General features: G+C 50.3%; 1 long non-coding RNA gene across 1 annotated transcript; it reads left to right on the top strand.

The window, feature by feature from the left end:
• Positions 1-14,829: 14,829 nt before the first annotated feature.
• LOC135973589 (uncharacterized) lies at positions 14,830-21,791 on the top strand. The gene is made up of 2 exons (XR_010590493.1): positions 14,830-15,122; positions 19,015-21,791. It is a non-coding gene; the product is annotated as an uncharacterized LOC135973589 (long non-coding RNA).
• Positions 21,792-23,399: the final 1,608 nt, after the last annotated feature.

Genomic DNA, 23,399 nt, shown 5'->3' with positions numbered 1-23,399 from the left:
CCAGCCCCGCCCACGCCCCTCCCCAACTCCGCCCCCTCCCCAAAGTCTCCGCCCCCTCCCCTGCTTCCCGCGAACATTTAATTCGCGGGAAGCCTGAAGCAGGTAAGGGGGAGGGGATGGGGGGAGGAGGTGCGGCCCAGGCTGGCCCCCCCCAGCGGCTCCAGCCTGGGTCGGCTCGGGCCCTGGGGTGCCAGCCCTGGCCGACCACCCCCGGCCCGCCCAGCACTGCCGGCCGGCCCCCGGCGGCCCGGCGCACCCCCCAGCCCCGCGACCCCGGACCGGCTCCCGGCCTGGCGCACCCCCGCGGCTCCGCGGCCCGGAGCACCCCCGCGGCTCCGCAACCCCGGACCGGCCCTCCGGACCGGCGCACCCCCGCGGCTCCGCGACCCCGGACCGGCCCTCCGGACCGGCGCACCCCCGCGGCTCCGCGACCCCGGCCCGGCCCCCCGGACCGGCGCACCCCCGCGGCTCCCGGCCCGGCGCACCCCCGCGGCCCGGCGCACCCCCCGGCCCCGTGGCCCCGGACCGGCTCCCGGACCGGCCCCCCGGCTCAGCGCACCCCGCGGCCCGGCGCACCCCCGCGGCTCCGCGGCCCGGCACACCCCCGCGGCCCGGCGCACCCCCCGGCCCCGCGACCCAGGACCGGCCCCCCGGACCGGCGCATCCCCGCGGCTCCCGGCCCGGCGCACCCCCCGGCCCCGCGGCCCCGGACCGGCTCCCGGACCGGCCCCCCGGCTCAGCGCACCCCGCGGCCCGGCGCACCCCCGCGGCTCCGTGGCCCGGCACACCCCCGCGGCCCGGCGCACCCCCCGGCCCCGCGACCCCGGACCGGCCCCCCGGACCGGCGCACCCCGCGGCCCGGCGCACCCCCCCGGCCCCGCAGCTCCGGCGCACCCCCGCGGCCCAGCGCACCCCCGCGGCTCCGCGACCCCGGCCCGGCTCCCGGCCCGGCCCCCCGGCCCCGCGCACCCCCGCGGCTCCCGGCCCCGCGCACCCCCGCGGCCCGGCGCACCCCCGCGGCCAAGCACACCCCCCGGCCCCGCAACCCCGGCCCGGCTCCCCGGCCCGGCGCGGCCCCGCGCACCCCCGCGGCTCCGCGGCCCGGCGCACCCCCGCGGCCCCGCGAACCCCCCAGCGGCCCGGCCTGGCGCACCCCCCAGCGGCCCGGCCCCGCGGGCCCAGACCGGCTCCCGGCACCGCGCCCCCTGCTCCCCGCCCGGCCCCGCGCCCAGCCCGGCCCCGCACCGGCCCCGGCCAAAGAGGCCCCGGCCGAGCCCTCCCTCCCTCCCTCCCGATTTTCCCGGACATGCCCGGCTTTTGGGGATTTCCCCCCGGACGGGGATTTGAGCCCCCAAAAGCCGGACATGTCCGGGAAAATCCGGACGTATGGTAACCCTATCCCAACCCTAATATTCTATGATTCTAACAGAACAAGTAATCATCAAGTGATCCATCCCCTGCTGCCCATTCCATTTAATGTGTGTGCAGTGGTGGCACAGTTGTCCCTCCCATTCTGGGTCGGAGGGTGGCCACACTGCCTTACTGCCGCCCCCTAGTATCAGGGGAATTACCATTAGGCGTAGCATCCCAACTATTCTAATGGGCTAAGCTAGGGGTCTCAAACATGCAGCCTTCCCCCACCTCCAGCGCGCTGTGTCCCTGCTCCTCCACCTACCTCCCAGCAGCCAAACAGCTGTTTGGCAGTGCTTAGGACTTTCCAGGAGGGAGAGGGGAGGAGCGGAGACACTGCATGCTCAGGGGAGGAGGCGGAGAAGAGGTGGGGCCGGGGCAGGGATTTGGGAAAGGGGTTGGAATAGGGGCAGGGAGGGGGCGGAGTTGGGGTGGGGACTTTGGGGAAGGGGTTGGAATGGGGGCAGGGAAGGGGTGGCAAGAGGCAGGGCAGGAGCGGGGCCTCATGGAAGGGGTGGAGTGGGGATTTTGCAGTCTGTTACCAACCAATTTTGAAGTTCTCAGCTATTTTGACTTGACAATTGATGTACAACTACAGGAAGGTGTGTATCTGTGCTGTGCCAAGAGTACTAGACCATTGTGAGATCTCAATCCATCACCACCCTTACTCAATAGCTAATTTGCATGCTACAGTTTCATTGGTTGTATGAGGGAGACTTCACAGATGGAGGATTACTTGGCCCAGCTGCCACCTCACATATCAGAACAACTACCTAACAACAACACAACCAGCAAGTCCAAATACAAATAGCCCCTCACCACAGCACCCACCCCTTATTTGCCACCAACACAAATCAACCAAAATCTCCCAGCACAACACAACCCAGGCACAAATCAACAGCGCTTCCCATCACAACACACATTTGCCCACCCTCAGTCATACTTCCCATAAACTTGAGTGGCTAAGTGGCAAGTTCTTTGCTAGTAAGCATATACTGGGCTACTGTGACAATGCAATAAAAGTCAGTAGAAAAATCACTGTAAGATGCTATACAATTTAAGGGTGTAGAAAAAAAGTATATATTGTATGAGAAACAGTACGTGAGCCTATAATTAAAAGATTACATGATAACACATGGTCTCAAAGGGGCAGAGAAAAAGTTGTGTGTGCAACCCTAATTTTGGCACATGTGCTTAACTGTGCAGTCTTAACATTCTATTAGTTTAGTTTTTTGTATGGAATGTGCTACAATTTGCAAGCAACACTGAGATTGGTTTCGTCTCAGGATATCAAACCTAATATTGATGCTCTGGCTGATGCAAAACGCTGCCAGCTAAGTGGCCAAAAATGAAATGACTGTCAAAATTAGCACTGACTTTTCGCATTACAGTTTTAAAAAAGTTAATACATTGACTTTTAATAGCATACTATTTTAATCTTCATGTTTTTCATTTTTGACTATACTTTTCATAGAATCATAGAATATCAGGGTTGGAAGGGACCTCAGGAGGTCATCTAGTCCAATCCCCTGCTCAAAGCAGGACCAATCCTCAACTAAATCATCCCAGCCAGGGCTTTGTCAAGCTGACCTTAAAAACCTCTAAGAAAGGAGATCCCATTCATCCAACCCATACTTCTTTAACTTGCCGGCAAGAATACTGTGGGAGACCATATCAAAAGCTTTGCTAAAGTCAAGGATAACACGACCACTGCTTTCCCCTCATCCACAGAACCAGTTATCTCATCATAGAAGGCAATTAGGTTAGTCAGGCATGACTTGCCCTTGGTGAATCCATGCTGACAGTTCCTGATCCCTTTCCTCTTCTCTAAGTGCAACAGAATTGATTCCTTGAGGACCTGCTCCATGATTTTTCCAGGGACTGAGGTGAGGCTGACTGGCCTGTAGTTCCCCAGATCCTCCTTCTTCCCTCTTTTTAAAGATGGGCACTACATTAGCCTTTTTCCAGTCATCGTTGTATGAAAAGGTTTCAGTGATGTGGCCCTTGGGCCAATGTACTAGTCCTCATGTGGTCCTTGTGGTGATTTGAGTTTGAGATCCCAGGGCTAAGCAATTAACCGTCTATAGCTCTTGGGCCCTCTACGTGGGGGCATGGTGCACAGCTTAGTCTATGGTCTCTGGGCCCTTGTGGCAGGGCTCAGAGCCCACACAGACGACAAGTAGCCCCAGACCCTTCAGCCAAGGGTGGAGTAAACACAGTGGTCAATTCGTTCTGGCCTCTGAAGACAGAGAGAGCAAGACCCGCAGTCAGTTAATTCTGGGCTCTAGTTGTAGGGCCAGAGCAAGCCCAGGAGTCAATCAGCCCTGGTCTCTCGGTGCAGAGACAGAACCAGCCAGTAGTCAATTAGCCCTGATCACTCAATGTAGAGACAGAGCACACCCAGGAGTCAATCAGCTCTGGCACCTGGTTGCAGAGACAGAGCAAACACACTAGGCAATCAGCTCTGGTCTTTGGTTGCAGAGACAGAGCAACCCCAGGGGTCAGGTGTCCTAGCTTTAGAAGATGGCCGACGAACACAGGATGCTGGGCCTGGCGAGGGTCCGGGTCCACCCTACTCCACCAGATCCCAACCCAGAGCATAACAGTGGGCTCGGACCCAACTGATCGGGAGGCCCTGCCCTTTATACTTCCTGTCCTGGTGACATACTTCTGGGAAGAGGAGCGAGGCAGGCCTGGTTCTGCCCAGTTGAGCATGGAGGGTGGTTCCTCCCTCTCTGGCTTGGACGGAGGCCACACCACCTCACTACAGTATGCCATGTTAATTTTATATCTTTCTAGTTTTTTAATCAAAATGCCAATGGTACCAACGCAAATGCCTTACAGAAGTCTCTTACATCAACACTATCAAGTTAGTTTGACAAGATCTATTTTCATAGAATCATAGGACTGGAAGGGACCTCAAGAAGTCATCTAGTCCAGTCCTCTGCACTCATGGCAGGACTAAGTATTATCTAGACCATCCCTGATGGGTGTTTGTCTAACCTGCTCTTAAAAATCTCCAATGATGGAGATTCCACAATCTCCCTGGGCTATTTATTCCAGTTAGGAATTTTTTCCTAATATCCAATCTAAACCTCCCTTGCTGCAATTTAAGCCCATTGCTTCTTGTCCTATCCTCAGAGGTTAAGAAGAACAATTCTTCTCCATCCTTCTTGTAACAACCTTTTATGTACTTGAAAACTGTTATCATGTCTCCTGTCAGGGTATGTCTACACTACGAAATTAGGTTGATTTTATAGAAGTCGATCTTTAGAAAGCGATTTTATACAGTCAATTGTGTATGTTCCCACTAAGCGCATTAAGTCGGTAGAGTGCGTCCTCAATACCATGGCTAGCATCGACTCATGTAGTGATGAACTGTGGTAGTTATCCCACAGTCCACGCAGTCTCCGCTGCACATTGGAATTCTGGGTTAAGCTCCCAATGCCTGATGGGGCAAAAACATCGTCACAGGTGGTTTTGGGTACATATCATCAGTCTCCCCTCCCTCCGTGAAAGCAACATCAGACAATCATTTTGAGCCTTTTTTCTTGGGTTACCCGTGCAGACACCATAACACAGCAAGCATGGAGCCTGCTCAGCTCACTGCTGCTGTTGTGAGCATAGTAAACACCTCGTGCATTATCCTGCAGTATGTGCAGAACGTGGCTAGGAACCGCCAGCAGGAGGATGATTGTGAGGATGACATGGACACAGATGTTCCTGAAAGCATGGGATATGGCAATTGGGACATCATGGCAGCAGAGGGGCACGTTGATACAGTGGAATGCTGATTCTGGGCCCAGCAAACAAGCACAGACTGGTGGGACCGCACAGTTTTGCAGGTATGGGATGATTCCCAGTGGCTGCGAAACTTTAACTGTGTAAGGCCACTTTCCTGGAACTTTGTGAGTTGTTTTCCCCCACCTTGAAGAGCAGGAATACGAAGATGAGAGCTGCCCTGTCAGTTGAGAAGCGAGTGGCGATAGCCCTGTGGAAGCTTGCAATGCCTGAATGTCAGTCGGGAATCAAACTGGAGTGGGCGAATCTACTGTGGGGGCTGCTGTGATCCAAGTAGCCAATGCAATCACTGAGGTTCTGCTATCAAGGGTAGTGACTCTGGGAAATGTGCAGGTCACAGTGGATGTCTTTGTTGCAATGGGGTTCCCTAACTGTGGTGGGGCGATAGACGGAACTCATATCCCTATCTTGGGACCGGACCACCTTGCCAACCAGTACGTAAACCACAAGGGGTACTTCTCAATGGTGCTGCAAGCACTGGTGGATCACAAGGGACGTTTCACCAACATCAATGTGGGATGGCCGGGAAAGGTGCATGACGCTCACATCTTTAGGAACTCCAGGCTGTTTAAACAGCTGCAAGAAGGGACTTACTTCCCAGACCAGAAAATTACTGTTGGGGATGTTGAAATGACAATAGTTATCCTTGGAGACCGAGCCTACCCCTTGCTCCCATGGCTCATGAAGCCATACACAGGCAGTCTGTACAGTAGTAAGGAGCAGTCAACTATAGGCTGAGCAAGTGCAGAATGGTGGTAGAATGTGCCTTTGGACGTTTAAAAGCTTGCTGGTGCTGTTTGCTGACTAAGTCAGACCTCAGCTCAACCAATATTCCCATTGTTATTACTGCTTGCTGTGTGCTCCATAATATCTGTGAGCGTAAGGGGAAGACGTTTATGATGGGGTGGGAGGTTGAGGCAAATCGCCTGGTGGTCGATTTTGAGCAGCCAGATACCAGGGCGATTAGAAGAGCACAGCAAGGTGCGCTGCGCATCAGAGAGGCTTTGAAAACCAGTTTCATGACTTCCCAGGCTACAGTGTGACAGTTGTGTGTGTTTCTCCTTGATGCAAATCCGCCCCCTTTGTTGATTTTAATTCCCTGTAAGTCAACCACCCTTCCCACTTCGATCACAGCTGGCAAAGGAAATAAAGTCACTATTGTTTTGAAACCATGCATTCTTTCTTTATTGATTAAAAAAAAAAAGAGATAACTGACAAGGTAGCCCGGGTGGGGTGCAGGGGGAGGGAAGGACAAGGCCACATTGCTTATTGTTGTCACACTACAAATCAAAACTGTTTGAATGACAGCCTTCTGTTGCTTGGGCCATCCTCTGGAGTGGAGTGGCTGTGTGCCTGGAGCCTCCCCCCCAGATGTTCTTGGGCATCTGGGTGAGGAGGATATGGAACTTGGGGAGGAGGGCAGGTGGTTATACAGTGGATGCAGTGGTGGTCTGTGCTCTTGTTGGCTTTCCTGCAGCTCCACCAGATGCCTGAGCATGTCCGTTTGCTCCCCCATTAGCTTCAGCATTGCCTCCTGCCTCTGCTCATCGTGCTCACATAATGCTTTCCTGGCCTCTGTTACTGTATGCCTCCATGCATTCAGCTGTGCCCTATCAGTGCAGGAGGACTGCATGAGCTCGGAAAACATGTCATTGCAAGTGCGTTTTTTTCACCTTCTAATCTGCGATAACCTCTGGGACAGAGATGATAGAGGGAGCATAGAAACATTTGGACCTGCGGGGGATAAAAAGAGAGAGTAGAATTTAAGAAGATACATTTCTGAGAACAAAAGGGAGACTCTTTCACAGTGAATCAAGCAATTCACAGCAGACAGCACGTGTGCTTTAGGTACAAGGTCGCATTTTGCCTTTTATATTGAGCGCCTTTTGGTGCTCAATATAAAAGTATGGTGACACATCACAAACGGCTGGGCAACAGAATCCGGTTTCCAGGCAGGCATGGTAAGCCAAAGGGTATGCAGGGTTGGCTTCTTACGCCTTCACAACATGTGGGAATGATTTCAAACTGCAGCGCCCGCCTTTCCCATAGCAAACAATGCCGGTTGGGTTTGCCGTTTAAAAGGAGGGGCTGTGGTTTTCGGGTGGATGTGCAGCACACCCCTCCCCTGACTCCACCATGTGGCTATTCTCAGGGATGATCCCTTTTAGCCAAGCGCAAACAGCCCAGCATGAACAGGGTCCTTTTACTGTTCCCTTACAAAAATTCCCCTATTTCAACCTGGTAACCATGAATGATATCACTCTCCTGAGGCTAACACAGAAAGATATAGACTGAATGTTGCTTGAATGCGACCAAAACCCAGGACCATTCACTGCCATACTTTATGCTGCAGTGATTCCAGACTACTTGCTACTGGCTTGGCGTGGTAAAGTGTCTTACCGTGGCGGACGAAATAAGGCAGCCGTCCCCAGAATCCTTCTGCAAAGGCTTTCAGTGTACCTCCAGGCAAGCTTCATGGAGATGTCCCTGGAGGATTCCCACTCCATCCCAAGGCTTCAGGGCAAATCAAACATTAAACACAATTGCTTTTAAACCCTGTAGTGTAGTTACAAAGTGCACTCACCAGAGGTGCCTTCTCTGGCTTCAGGGTCCAGGAACCCGCCTTGGGAGGGTATTGGCTCCAGGATGATGAAAAGGTCCTGGCTGCCAGGGAGAATGGATTCTCTGCTTGCCTGTTGCTCATTCTCCTCCTGCTCCATAAAATCCTCCTCCCTGTTGCGTGAGACTTCCCCCTTGCAGGTGTCCACGGACAGTGTTTGGGTGGTGGTAGGGTCCCCCCCTAGAATGCCATGCAGCCGATCATAGAAGCGGCATGTATGGGGCTCTGATCCGGAGCAAACGTTTGCCTCCTTTATCTTTTGGTAGGCTTGCCTGAGCTCCTTAACTTTCACGCGGCACTGCTGTGTGTCCCTGTTGTAACCTCTCTTCACCATGCCCTGTGCGATTTTGGCATATATATTAGCATTTCTTCTTTTTGATCAGAGTTCGGTCTCCACATATTCTTCTCCCCATACAGCAATCAGATCCAGTGTGTCCCGTTCACTCCATGCTGAAGCTTGTTTGTTATTCTGGGGGGACTGCATGGTCACCTGTGCTGCTGAGCTCGCCACGCTGACCAAACAGGAAATGAAATTCAAAATTTCCAGGGGCTTTTCCTGTGTACCTGGATAGTGCATCGGAGTTGAAAGTGCTGTCCAGAGCGGTCACATTGGAGCACTCTGGGATAGCTCCCGGAGGCCAATACCGTCGAATAACGTCTGGGATAGCTCCTGGAGGAATTGCGTCTGCACTACCCTAAATTCGACCCAGCAAGGTTGATTTTAGTGCTACTTCCCACGCCTGGGAGGAGTACAGCAGTTGATTTTAAGAGCCCTTTAGGTTGATGGAACGGGGTTGGTTGTGTAGACGCATTGCTTATAAAATCGACCTAACGCGGCTAAATTCGACCTAACCTCATAGTGTAGACCAGGGCAGTCTTCTCTTTTCCAGACTAAAAAACACAATTTTTTCAATCTTCCCTCATAGGTCATGATTTTTAGACCTTTAATCATTTTTGTTGCTCTTCTCTGGACTTTCTCCAGTTTGTCCACATCTTTCCTGAAATGTGGCACCCCAAACTGGACTCAATACTCCAGTTGAAGCCTAATCAGCATGGAGTAGAGCGGAAGAATTACTTCTCATGTCTTGCTTACAACACTCCTGCTATTACATCCCAGAATTATGTTTGCTTTTTTTGCAACAGTGTTACTCTGTTGACTCATATTTAGCTTGTGGTTCACTAGACCCCCAGATCCCTTCCGCAGTACTCCTTCCTAGGCAGTCATATCCCATTTTGTATGCGTGCAACTGATTTTTAATAATTCCACTGACATTGGCATTATCCTCCTTGAATTCTTTATTAATTGAGTCCTGATCAGCCCCACTTGCCCAGGGTTGATATCAAACTGACAGACCTATAATTACTCAGGTCATCCCATTTGCTGTTTTTAAATATTGGCACAACATTAGTTTTCTACCAATCTTCTGGAACTTCCTAGGTTTTCCAAGACGTATTGAAAATCAACATTAAAAGTCACCTCTTTTAAAACTCTTGGATGTAGGTTATCCAGACCTACCAATTGAAAAATTTCTAACTTTAGTAGCAGTTGTTTAACATCCTCCTGAGAAAATAGCAGAATGGAAAGAGTGCTATCATGTGATATGACATCATCTTCCCCCCACCAAATACAGAACACTTCTTTAACTATGGGATGCATAGGAAAGCAAAGCTTGGAAGAGAAATAGAGCCTATAGTTAAATAATTTGTATCTGAGAAGGCAGAAGCAGAAGCAGCATGCTAAAAAAAGGAATGGAATCCTATTTAAGGGACTATGAGATAAGAACAACTGCACACACCTAACTCTTTACTTGCAATGCGCGCATCACTACCTTATTGAGGTGGAAAGTTGGGTGCAGCAGTTGCTACCACCTGCAGACTGTGGTCTCTGTTTTCCTAGTGGAGAGGGGAATGCAGTTATAGAATAGGAGGTGGTGCAGTCCCCTGCATCTAACTGGAGCCCTGTAAAACTCCATATTGCTATGCCTAGCCCTAGATCAGGAGCATTCAATAGGTGGACCACGGGCCAAATTCGAACTGCCAGGCAATTTTGAATGGATCCCCAAATCTTTTTATTTACTTATTATTATCATTATTGTTATTTTTTATTATTTTCTCTGGAATCTGGACCTTACCTAGACCTTGACCAAGAAATCTGGATCTAACAAAAAATAATTGGCTGCCCCATGACCTTTAACCCTTAAAGCTATACTCACAAGTAGCCTTGAGAGAAAAACAGATTTTTCTGTTTGGTGGCCAAAACTGAAATGTTTTTGTGATTTTTTGTGTGTGTGGCTGAAATGTAAAACAAAAATAAAAATGATTTCAGATAGAAAAACACCCCAAAACTAAATTACACAAGACCCCCCTCCCCAAATAAACACACACACACACACACAAACCATCATATAGGCATTTCCACTTTATTTATTTATTTGGCTTTTTTTTTGATTGAAAACAAAACTAAAAAAACAAAACAACATTATTTTTTTTCAATTTTCCATTTAGCTTTTGGGTATTTTTCATCCTTTTTATATTTTTAAAAAAATAAATACAGCTAAATTTCAAAATGAAACTTGCTTCAAAATGAAAAGTAAAACTGCCTTGTTTCAAAATGGTTGAAGTGAACCATTGGGGCTTTTTTGAAAAAAAAAAATCCAGTTATTTTAGCGAAAGTATTCACCGAATTTGCCCCAAATTCACAAATTGTTTTGGTGCCCTGACAAATGCATTTGTCAGGGAATTTACTACATACCAAATTTTTTCCCCCAGCTGTACTCATAAGGCCAGATAAACGTTTGAATACATCTATCAGCTTCCCAGTTCCCTAGCTTGACCCTTGGAATCGCTTGTATTCGCGGGTGCTCAGCACCTCTTGTGATCCGGCAAGCCCCATTACAGTCTAACTTCGAGGCCATGCCAAAGAGATCTAGGTGGGGTTTCCATTCAGAGCCACCAGTGCCGCTCTGACTGATGGGGAAGTGAGCCCAGCTGCTCAGCACTTAGTCCTTACCTCAAACACCTGCTCGATGAGCTGGGTCATAGGCATAGGCTGGCCAGAGGAGCTGGTGATGTGCTGAATGGACATGTCGGTTACCAGTTGTACTATTTCTGTTTTGTCTGGCCATGATCACTATCCTCTCTGTCCTCCCAGGGTGGATGTGGAAGCACAGAGTCTGGGGGCCATGGGGGAAGGAGTGGGGAAAGGCTGCACTCAGAGCAGGAGAAGGAAAGCTGAGGCACCCTAGAACCCAGCTGACCCTGGGAATGCCAGAAATGAAGCACATTCTCTCTTCAAGGGCAGGAAGCACAGCTGAGAGAGGTCATGTTATCGCTCCCCAGCCTCTCTTTTGCATAAGTAACAGCCCCATCTGACAGCGTGTGTGAACGCAGGGGTGGGGGTGGATTAATGCAGAAAGCGAGTAGGTCTCAGAGAGCCAGCAAGAGGAAATGGTGCTGACCCCAGCTTGGAACAGACCCACCAGCCTTTCACTGCTTTTCCTAATGAGGAGTTAATGCAGGCCAAGGTGGAGAGAGGGCAAGGGGAAAGCCTGGGGGATTGCAGCAGGACTTTCTCCCTTGGGAGGAACAGGCATGCATCTCTGCAGCTGCTCTAGCTGTGCTCCTCTCGCTTCCCAAAGCAGCCTGGCTCTCTGAGCCTTCCCCTGCTGCTGGGGCTATGGGACTCTGCTGGATCCTTGGCTTCTGAAATGGCCATGTCCTTAGGACAGTATCTCCAGGAGGCTACTTGCTAAGGATGAGCCCAGCTAAATTGTCTTGAGAGTCCTCCCCATTTGTGGGCCTCAACCCAAAAGTCAGATCCACATTTTGTCCCATGCTCCATAGCTGAGAGCTGGTGGGGAGGAGTGTTTGATTTAGGGTTTCAGGTTGGCTTATTGGCCTCAGAGGGATTCTAAACCCTGGATCTGGTTTGGTTGTCAAAGCCCTTTGGAGCTGAGGGAGATTGGGATCTGGGTAGTATGGACTCTCTCGAGGCTCAGGGACTCACAGATCCACCTGCTCTGATCATCCCCACAAGCTGTTGGTCCAGAAAGCCTCACTCCCAGAAGTGACCTTTCCCAGTCTCTCCTAGTCATAATTCAGTATGAGCATCAGCCTCTCCTCCCAAGAAGCCACAGAGCTTACAAGGGTGCTATGGATCAGGATTGAGGTGCATTGGCAGAGCTACTGCAGATAGCAGAGCTAGTTCTGCAGCTGTGGGGGGTGTTTACCACCTAAGTGTATCACTAGGGAAACAGCTCTTGAGTTCTACACCAAGGCTTTAGGACAAGCTAGCTGGTGCTCCATACGTGCTGGGAGACAGGAGACAGGTATGCACATTAACCATCCACAGAGCAGTGCAGTGGGGGCAAGACCAGTTGACTTGGGGGTGGGGAGGAGCTCACTGTGCCCAGCTAGGGTAGTCAGGGCCAGTGGCAGAACAATGAAGGGGGAACTGCGCTTTCCCTAGAGGTTTAAATTCTTTGTTTGATTTTCTCATGTTGCTCCCCACCCCAAGCAATAAGAACTCTGGTCCAGTTCTCTGGCAGGTCTAACCCCCTGTTTGCTCTACTGCATTGCTTGGAACAGACTTTCCTTGAGGCCACAGTGGGCTGTGTTATCAGAATGGTGTCTGTGCCCAATGTTTCTTTGTGTGAGCACAAAGTGCCTGCGTCTCTGCCCCAGCGACTGCCCAGGAGAGAGGTGGGTGTGAATGGGACACAATCCCATGGGATCCGTGACTGGGACTCGCCAGGGGCCCTCTCTGCACAGCAGGCACTCACTAGAGCAGGATGGAATATTTTTGCTGAAACAGTCAGAAAATTCCATTTTGATTAAATACATTTTTTTAACAAAATCTTATCACTTTTGATGAAATTTCATTTTGACAAAGAAAGAACTAGAAAATGTCAAAATGTCCCGTTTGCAAAATTTGGGAATGAAAAGTTTCAGTTTTTCATTTTGAAACCACTTTTTGTTTTGAAATTTGCCTTTCTTCTATATTTTTTAAAAAAAAGTTGAAATTGAAATGATTTTTTTTAAAAATCGTATCACTAAAATTTTCAGCTTTTCATCCTGAATTGGAATAGTTCTTTTTTCTAAAATCTTGAAATTTTTCCTGGGATGGAAAATCCATGTTCTGACCATCTCTAATGCTTACTGCCAGGCCCATGGAGCTGTGAATCTCCCTTTGACTTTAGTATTTGCTTCAGTAGTCCTATGCCACACTGCATTCCAATGCTGTACTGCATTCCCCACTGCTGTGCCCCACAGCAATATTGCAGCCCCACAGCCTGCAATAGCAACATTGAGTGTGTGATGCTGTTACTGTCCACTTCTCTAGAGGGTTATTCTATAGATGGGCTAAGACTCTGGCGTAAAATTGCCAACTTTCTATTTGCAGAAAACCGAACACCCTTGCTCTGCCTCCTGCCCCCCTTCCCTGAGGCCATGCCCTGGCCCCGCCCCTTCTCTGAGGCTCCGTACCCACTCACTCCATCCCCCCTCGCTCATTTGCTTGCTCTGCCCGACCCTCACTCATCTGCTCATTTTCACTGGGCTGGGGCAGGATGTTGGGGTGTGAGGGGTGTGAGGACTCCGGCTGGGGGTGAGGGCTCTGGGGTGGGGCTGGAGATGGGGGTTTGGGGTGCAGGAGGGGAATCTGGGCTGGGACAGGGGGTTGGGGAGTAGAATGGGGTCTGGGGTGCAGACTCCAGGAGGGAGTTTGGGTGTGGGAGGGGGCTCAGGGCTGGGGCAGGGGGTTGGGGGATGGGAGGGGGTGAAGGGTGCAGGCTCTGGGCGGCGCTCACCTCAGATGGCTCCCAGAAGTGGCGACATCTGCTCCTAGGCGGAGGCTCCATGCTATGCCCCAGCCAATGGGAGCTGTGGAGTCAGCACTCAGGCTGGGAGCAGTGTGCAGAGCCCCTGTTGCCGCCTAGGAGCCGGAGGGAGATGCCGGCAGCTTCCTGGGCTCTGGATGGAGCCAGGAAGGCACCCTGCCTACCCCACTGCGGGTGGCCAACAGGACTTTTAATGGCCCAGTCAGCGATGCTAACTGGAGCCACCAGTGTCCCTTTTCGATCAGGTGTACTGGTAAAAAACTCAACGCCTGGGAACTCTACTCTGGCATAGAAATTTGCTCTCACAGGGCATGAACTCAAGCCAAGTGAAGTCCTCTCATTGACTTTAATGGGCTGTGGCTCAACGGGGATTGCATAGCTGGGGATGAATACAAAGAAGCAAAGTTGTTTTGTTCCTGTTTGGAAGGGGCTCCCCTGTGATTTGGTGCTTGGTATCATGAGTACCTGTCAGCTGGGGGCTGACCTGCATCCGGTAGGAGGGATGATAGTTATAAGCCCTAGATTTTTGGGAAGGAAAGGAGAAAAGTCCTCCAGGATCCCTGCATTTCCCATTATAGCATCTCTCTCCATCATGGCTGATTGATCCCTCTAATGCTTGTTTGACTGCTGCTAGGGTGCAGCTCAGGGGGTGAAGTGCTGAGGAAAGGGGCTGGGAAAGTGGTCTTGGGGACTGATGGTCTCTGTTCAGTCACAAAACAGCTCCAGGATAAGCAGCAGCCAGGCAAGCTCCCTGGATTGCCCAGCCAACCAGAATCACTGATGCACAACGGGATGAAAGGGGAGTGAAGCCCAGGCACCAGGGCCAATTCAACCCTGGATCTCTCTGTAGAGACTGCTACCGAGGGGGCTAATTCATGTCAGGTGGCAGAGTGACATTTAGCATGAGGACACCTGCTTGAATGGCAAGTGGCCTGAGACCCACCAGCTCATTTCATGTGCAGTTGCAGTAAATGTGCAATGAGGCAGACACACGGCCTGGCCCTTAGAATCAGCAGCCCAGGGGAATGACAATGGAGCCCTGACATGCTCAGAGTGACTGCCACTTTGGCTCCTGATACATACAGCTGCAGCTGCCCTGTTCTTTCTATAGCTGGCCGGGGGGGGGGGAGGGGGGGTTTCAGAGGGAGGGAGGGAGCCAGTGCCCTGGGAAAAGTCAAACTTGAAAGCTAGCTGGGGTTTTCATTGTCAGGGCTTTGATGTGTTTCCTCTGGCTCGTTTCCTTTCGTTTGAGTGTGGGTTAAAAATACGCTTCCTCTGACTTCACTGCTGTCCTGTGTCGAAGAGCTTCAGTCCGGGCCCCATGCAAATCCAGGGCATTGCATTCCTTGGGACGGCCAGGACAAACATCCCTGGAATGAGCAGCAGGCACAGTTCAGGGACAGATGACATAGGAAGGGAGAAAACCCAGGCACAGATGAAGCTGGGAATACAGGGTAATATTGGGTTTTTATTATTATATGTTGTGACTTTAACTAAGGAGGCACAAACGTGCTTGGCCTAATTTTATACCCGCTGTAACGTTGTGGTTTGAGGAAATTCAGCTCAGCTTTCACTTGGCTGTGCATACAGGAGGAGGGAAAAAAGATTCTGATGAGAGAAGGGGTCCATTTGTGGCAGCTGGGTATCCATGGGCCCTTCTATCCCTCATGCAGACCGCAGACCAACCTATCATAGAACCATAGAAGATTAGGGTTGGAAGAGACCTGAGGAGGTCATCTAGTCCAACCCCCTGCTCAGAGCAGGACCAACCCCAACTAAATCATCCCAGCCAGGGCTTTGTCAAGCCGGCCTTAAAAACCTCTAGGGATGGAGATTCCACCACCTCCCTAGGTAACCCATTCTAGTGAAACAGTTTTTCCTAATATCCAATCTAGACCTCCCCACTGCAACTTGAGATCATTGCTTCTTGTTCTGTCATCTGCCACCACTGAGTACAGCCTAGCTCCACCCATCAGCAGGAAACATGCTCTGGATTTGAACTGAGTTTGTTCTGGAAGGGATACATGTATTTTAAAACCAAACTCAATGTTGACTGGCAAGCTCCAGAATATCACACAAGTGTTTCACAGACCAGCCAACCTTTTTCTGTTACTAACTCTACAATGTTGTCTAGATTCTCATATGCTCAGCCAGGACACTAGTGTCGTGGTAAACAGGAAGGGAGGTAAGTTACCCTTTTTAATGTCCCAGACCTGGCACTATGGGGGTGCGGAAATGCCCTTATTTTGAATTGGGTTTAGGCTAGGGGCAAAAAACAGAAGTGCCATTAAAATGTTTTTTGGCACTCACTCCTACAGACAGAGTTACCACGCACAGACAGGATTTGCCTATCACAGCAGAGCAGAAGTGAGTCAATGCTTTATTCCTTAAATGCAAAGTGAATGGTTTGCCCATAACTACACCACTGACCTGAATGCGTGCTGAGTGACCGATGGTCCCTGACCTAAAGAGTTCACAATCTAAATTGACAAGACAGAAGCAAAGAGAGCTCACCCCAGGTGCCTTGCAGATCTAGGAGCAGAACGCAGCTTGCCGGCACCCTATGTTGCTGCCCATGCCACTATGCCATACCATGCTGGCTCCCCACCTCTGCCTTGGGGCTCATCTATGTAATGTTCAGTCATTTCAGTGAGGTGCAGGGAGGACAGTGGGACTGTGATGTTTAGGCCCAGCTATAATACTTTCTGACATAACGTTAAGTGACTGCAGCGCTGGCGATCGGTGTCAGTGGCCTCATGAGACAGGGATACTATTCCCTGCTGACTGACTTTTGGCAGGTCACTCTCCTTCTCTCAGTGCCTTGGTTTGTCCTGTAGGCTCTTTGGGGCAAGGACATTCTTTCACCACACTTGTACAATACCTCCCGCAATCGGCCTCTGATCTTCACTAGAGCACAGGGCTGGAAGGGAGCTCCTAGGCCATTGTGTCCTATCCCTTGCTTTCACAGGCAGCTCCATCACAGAATCTTAGTCAGAAGCTTATCAAGATCCATCTTAAAACTACGTAGGGCATTTGCCTCATTGCTCCTATTGGAAGGCTGTTCCAGAACTTTGCTCCTCCCATAGCTAGAAACCAGCCTAAATTTACACATGGCCAAGTTGTTCTTGTACCAACATTGTCCTTTAGCTTGAATAGTTCTTCTCCCTTCCTGGTATTTGCTCTCTATAAATACTTGACGGGGTAAGCAGATCCCCTTTCAGGCTTGTTTGGCTAGGCTAGAAAAGCCAAACTCTTTTCGACAGGTAAGACAGGTTCTCCATTCCCTTGATCATCGTAGGAGCTCTTCTCTGTACCTGCTCCAATGTGAATTCATCCTTGGAGCCCTCCAGGTGCTACGGTCATAATAAAAGTGAGAAACTCCTGGGCCTCTTTCCCATACCCAGAACCATCTGGTCTCCAATATTCCTATACATCTCCACAGGGTCTTTACTACTCAAGAGCTCATCACCTCCTGCTGTGCATCTCCCCCACTCCCCATGAATTCGTCCTCTTGTGCCTGGACCATACCCACTCACCCACATACCTGAGCTGACCAAACATCTAATGGAGGATCTGTGTGACTGAGATAATAATATGGTGCCCTGATATCCGGATGAGGGTCACACTCACTTTGCCCGGGTGTAAGCGACTTCATAAGATGCTAGGCAGTGGAGAACCAAGCCTCAGTCTAATATGGCTGAGACCCTGGACCAGTGCTAACCCTAGCAAACGCTGGGTGCACTCAATGTGCCTGTCTCCTTTTCCCTCTTCCTCCTCCATCTTTTCTTCCCTCCTATTTTCCCCTCTCCTTTTAGGGGCACAAACCTCCCACACTTCCCAGAGTTCACTTCCTTCCTCTCTCCTTCTACTAGCTGCTTGACCCCCAGAGCTCACATCTTCCAACTCTCACTGCTGCTCGTTGCATCTGTTCCTAGCCTCCGTCCTGGGGTATCCATGTCCCTTCCCAATCTCCAGTGCATCTCTTCACCTGACCTTGATGACTAAAAACATTACGCAGACCCGAGATGCACACTCATAACAAAACTCAGATCTGAGGTGGGGTTCTGGTGGGGCCCATTACAGCAGTGGGGTCATTTGCAAAATGTATATGTAGATCCAGGTTTGGATTTCAAACTCCCGCCAAATTCAAGGGTGTTTGGACGTGGGTTTCTGGTGCAACTGAAACAAGAAGGCCATTTAGGAAGCAGTGCAAAGTACCTTTCTGCATTATGGCTTTCATGTAGCACCTAGGAACCCCAGTCATGGACCAGAACCCCATTGTGCTAGGCACTGTACGAAGATAGAACAAAAAGACAGTCCTTGATCTAAGGCGCTTAAGCTCTAATCTAGGAGCTTGTCTACATAGCAAATTACTACGTGGCAAGCCAGAGTGTGAATCTACAGCGCACCAGCTTGCTGCGCAGTAACATCTGGTGTGGACACTGCTACAGGGTCCAGAAGTAGGGTTGCCAACTGTCTAATCACACAAACCCAAACACCTTTGCCCCTCCCCCTTCACCGCCCTTTCCCCAAGGCCCTGCCCCACCCCTTCTCTGAGGACCTGCCCCCATCCATCCCACCTCCCTCCATCGCTCGCTTTCCCCCACGCTCACTCACTTTCACCAGGGTGGGGTAGGGGGTTGGGTTATGGGAGGGAGTGTGGGCTCTGGGCTGGGGCCGAGGGATTTGGAGTGTGGGAAGGGGCTCTAGGCTGAGCCTGGGGCAGGGGTTTGAGGTGCAGGAGGGGGTGTGGGGTGCAAGCTCTGGGAGGGAGTTTGAGTGCTGGAGGGGGCTCAGGGATGGGGCAGGGGGTTAGGGTGTGAGGGGGGTGCAGGCTGTGGGAGGGGGTTCAGGGCTGGGGCAGGTGCAAGGTACAGGCTCTGGGAGGGAGTTTGGGTACTGGAGGGGGCTCAGGGCTGGGGCAGAGGGTTGGAGTGTGGGAGGGGGTGAGGAGTGTTGGCTCTGGCTGGCAGCACTTACTTAGGGTGGCTCCTGAGGGGTTAAGTCAGGCTCCCTGCCTGCCCTGGCCCCGTGCAGCTCCAGGAAGTGGCTGGCTCATCTCTGCGGCCCCTGGGTGGGGGGGTGGGGGGGACAGGGGGCTCCGCGCACTGCCCCTGCCTGCAGGCACTGCCCCCGCAGCTCGTATTGGCCACAGTTCCCACAGCCTGCCTTATCCCTGCTATGCCGCTGGACTTTAAGCGGCCTAAAATATCCCGGTTTGGCTTCAGTAGATAGAGCCCAATTCTGGGAGACTCCTGACGAAACCTGGAGGGTTTGGCAATCCTACCAGAAAGTCCTGCAGTGCAGCAGGGCTTACTACAGCACTGTCACTTGTCTTACACTTAGGGCTTGCCTACACAGCAAGGGACAACAGCGAGACAGTTCCAGTCAGCGTGATAATCAACAGTCACAGCGCACCACGGCCCAGGCTGATTTCAATGGGAGTTAAGCACCTTGCTGCTTTTAAACATCTTGGCCCAGCTGCCTGATCATTGGGAAGTATATTGTAGGCATCGCCGCAGAGGGAAGTTTTAAGGAGGACGACGAGTTAGCCTTGCAGATGTTTCCGGGGAACTTCTCCAAAGTGCGAGGGACAGCATGTGAGAAAGCACAAAAATACAACAAATGGGTGGTGAAGGCTGGCTTTGCTGGCAGAGCAGAGGAGGAGGCAACAGCTGTTTGTCTGATCTAATATGCCACGTGGCACCAGGATGGGCCTGACATACATTTAAAGAGCAACGCTGACAATCAAGATGATATTTCCCCCCCACACTCCCAGCAATACTAAGCTAGTGGGAACTTTGCCTAATGCCATGGCATTCAACGGGAGCAGGACTGCACCTAAGCGCACAGACTAATTCAGTTTCAAGTCAGTTCCAGAGGCATGCACAGAACCCACTCTTTTCTTCAGCCTCTCCCTGCACTGATCCAACAAACAGGACAATTGCTCCCTCTTGTGACCCAGACTTGGAATTACACAAAAACCTGCTCAGAAATAATGATAGCAAATCAGAAAAATTATTAAATACCTGCTCACACTTCCTAGAATTCTTTTAGAAACTCTGTTTTAGACACTGCCCTGCCTTTCAGAAAAGGTCCTTAAAATAGTACAATACCCATGCAACAGATGTTTATAATCAATAATGAACCCATAATCACAGATGCACAGTTCAGATTGGATCAAGTACAAGACTCTCACTTCTCTAAGGTCAAGAGCAGAATTGCACTTACAGCAGACTAACTGAGCAGAAGTGGAATCCCAGCTGTTGGACTAGATCTGAGAAGATTCCAAATATGGGTTTCACATGCTTCACCCTTGGTAACACATGGAGCCAGTTGAAATTTTTCACAAAGTCAAAAAATGGTCTTCTTTTTTTTAAATAAAACACTTCATGAAAACTGTCAACATTATTGGAATTTTCCATTTTCTGGGACGAGTTCCATTTGTTTTTTTTAAAGTTTTACTTGGATTTTCACAGGGTGGGTGTTCAGTGCTTTTGGCAAATTGGGTCCCTTTTGGTGTCTCAAGTTACAGGTCTCTGCCCCACCCCAGAACTGAGGCACCCATAAATCACAAGTCGCTTTTGAGGATCTTGGCTTTTCTTTTCATCACTCTATCTATTGCCTACAACATGCTAGGCTCTGTCCACACATATCAGGAATGAAGGATAGTACATGGCTGTCACGCCTCATTCTCTGGTTTTCATGCCTAGAGTAGATAAAGGATATGCACAGCTGTCTCATCAGCTCTCCACTTCACTTCATGTTCAACAATAAAAGAAATCTTTTTCTCCCCCCCTTGCTTCTGCTTCTTAATATCTCTCTTCTTCTTTCTCTCCCTCTTGGCAGTTATTTGACTTAGTATTTTTCTTGCATCCAAGAGCTCTAAAAGAGTTGGTAGACGAACAATCAGGACCATTAATGTTGATTTTCAATAAGTCTTGGAACTCTGGGGAAGCTCCAGAGAACTGGAAGAAAGCTAATATGGTGCCAATATTTTAGAAAGAGTAAATGAGACAACACAGGTAGTTATAGGCCTGTCAGTCTGACATCAATCTAGGCAAGATAGTGGAGCTGCTGATATGGGACTTGATTAATAAAGATGGAAAGGAGGTTGATATTGTGACATTCTATACCTTGGGGAGTGTCACGGAACCCCCATATTCCTCATTTTCATGTAATCGTGATCTTACATATAAAGCATGCCTTGTATGGTATCAGGGGAAAGGTTATGATCTGCTGAAAGTCATTTCTCTATCCATATATGTGTATCATTAATGCATATGAAGTTATGAGAATTGTGTAGTATGGTTGTCACTAAAACATGCTGTAAATTGGGAAATCAGCCAGATATTAGCTCCCCAGAGGCGACAGCAAGGAAAGTAACCAGCACCGGGGTGGGTTATCAATCAACCCATCAATAACCATTGTCCAGCAAGGGAGCTACAATGCAATGACTCACCTGCATGAGGCCACACCAGGGGAATTGTTCAACCTTGCCTGCAGGGCTGGCTCCAGGCACCAGCACAGCAAGCTGGTGCTTGGGGCGGCTCTCGGAAGGGGGTGGCACGTCTGGGTCTTTGGTGGCAATTCGGTGGTGGGAGGACCAGCCGCCGAATTGCTGCCGAAGAAAAAAGTGGCGCGGAAGAGCAGCTGCCGAAGTGCTGCCGATCGCAGCTTCCCCCACCCTTCGCTGTTTGGGGCGGCAAAAATCCTGGAGCCGGCCCTGCTTGTCTGGAGACTCAGCAATGCTCCCAGGCATACCTGGACTTGTGTTTTCCAAGCACATGGACTACGGGTATAAAACAGACACAGAGGGCATATGCTGGGCTCTTCTCCTGCCCCCACCTACGCTACAAGCAACTAAGACACTGAGAAGAAGACAAGACTCCAACAGAGGAGATTGGCCCAGGTTTAAAGAACAAACCTGTATATTAAGGACTGTAAAATCCAGTGGGATGAGAAAAACTGCTTAATCTAGATGTTTACCAGTCTAATAGGGTTGAAAATTTAGACTGCGTGCTTATATTTTATTTCTTTTGGAAACTAACTCTGACTTTTTGCCTATTACTTGATTTCACTTAAAATCTACTTTTTATAGTCAATACATTTTTTTGATTGTTTATCTTTCCAGTGAGTTTGTATGAAGTGTGGGGCAAATCTGCTCATTTTTTGCAAAGGCTGGGGTATATCCACTTTCCATTGATGAAGTGGTGAACCAATTAATAAATTTGCACTGCCCATCTTACAAGACGGTATATTCCTGAGGTACAGTGCTGGGAGCTAGGGGGATTTGCCTCTGGTGCCTTTCTCTGTGTGATTCATGAGCGGCTCTGGGAGCATTCATGCAATCTAGCTGGGTGGGGGCTCCACATGCTGTTGTGCTGAGTAATCATAGAATCATAGAATATCAGGGTTGGAAGGACCTCAGGAGGTCACCTTGTTCAACCCCCTGCTCAAAGCAGGACCAATGCCCAACTAAATCATCCCAGCCAGGGCTTTGTCAAGCCTGACCTTAAAAACCTCTAAGGAAGGAGATTCCACCACCTCCCTAGGTAACCCATTCCAGTGCTTCACCACCCTCCTAGTGAAAAAGTTTTTCCTAATATCTAACCTAAACCTCCCCCACTGCAACTTGAGACCATTACTCCTTGTTCTGTCATCTGTTACCACTGAGAACAGTCTAGATCCATCTTCTTTGGAACCCCCTTAAAGGTAGTTGAAAGCAGCTATCAAATCCCCCCTCACTCTTCTCTTCTGCAGACTAAACAATCCCAGTTCCCTCAGCCTCTCCTCATAAGTCATGTGCTCCAGACCCCTAATCATTTTTGTTGCCCTCCGCTGGACTCTTTCCAATTTTTCCACATCCTTCTTATAGTGTGGGGCCCAAAACTGGACACAGTACTCCAGATGAGGCCTCACCAATGTCGAATAGAGGGGAACGATCACGTCCCTCGATCTGCTGGCAATGCCCCTACTTATACAGCCCAAAATGCCATTAGCCTTCTTGGCAACAAGGGCACACTGTTGACCCATATCCAGCTTCTCGTCCACTGTAACCCCAGGTCCTTTTCAGCAAAACTGTTTCCTAGCCATTCGGTCCCTAGTCTGTAACAGTGAATGGGATTCTTCTGTCCTAAGTGCAGGACTCTGCACTTGTCCTTGTTGACCCTCATCAGGTTTCTTTTGGCGCAATCCTCTAATTTGTCTAGGTCCCTCTGTATCCTATCCCTACCCTCCAGCGTATCTACCACTCCTCCCAGTTTAGTGTAATCTGCAAACTTGCTGGGAGTGCAGTCCACACCATCCTCCAGATCATTAATGAAAATATTGAACAAAACCGGTTCCAGGACCGACCCTTGGGGCACTCCGTTTGAAACCGGCTGCCAACTAGACATGGAGCCATTGATCACTACCTGTTGAGCCCGATGATCTAGCCAGCTTTCTATCCACCTTATAGTCCATTCATCCAGCCCATACTTCTTTAACTTGCTGGCAAGAATACTGTGGGAGACCATATCAAAAACTTTGCTAAAGTCAAGGAATAACACATCCACTGCTTTCCCCGCATCCACAGATCACAGCTCCTGGAGGGGTTTGCTGCTGGTCACAAGGCATTGTGAGAGAGGCTGGAGAGAGTTTAAGGGGGCACAGCGATCCCACAGTCCCAGGCTACACCCCGGGGGGGATCCCGTCACAGATCTCATTAATGCCAATCAACAAGTGTTCAA

The sequence above is a fragment of the Chrysemys picta genome, chromosome 9, assembly GCF_011386835.1.
Source record: "Chrysemys picta bellii isolate R12L10 chromosome 9, ASM1138683v2, whole genome shotgun sequence".
Lineage (NCBI taxonomy): Eukaryota > Metazoa > Chordata > Testudines > Emydidae > Chrysemys > Chrysemys picta.
This window is presented reverse-complemented; position numbering and strand designations above follow the sequence as displayed.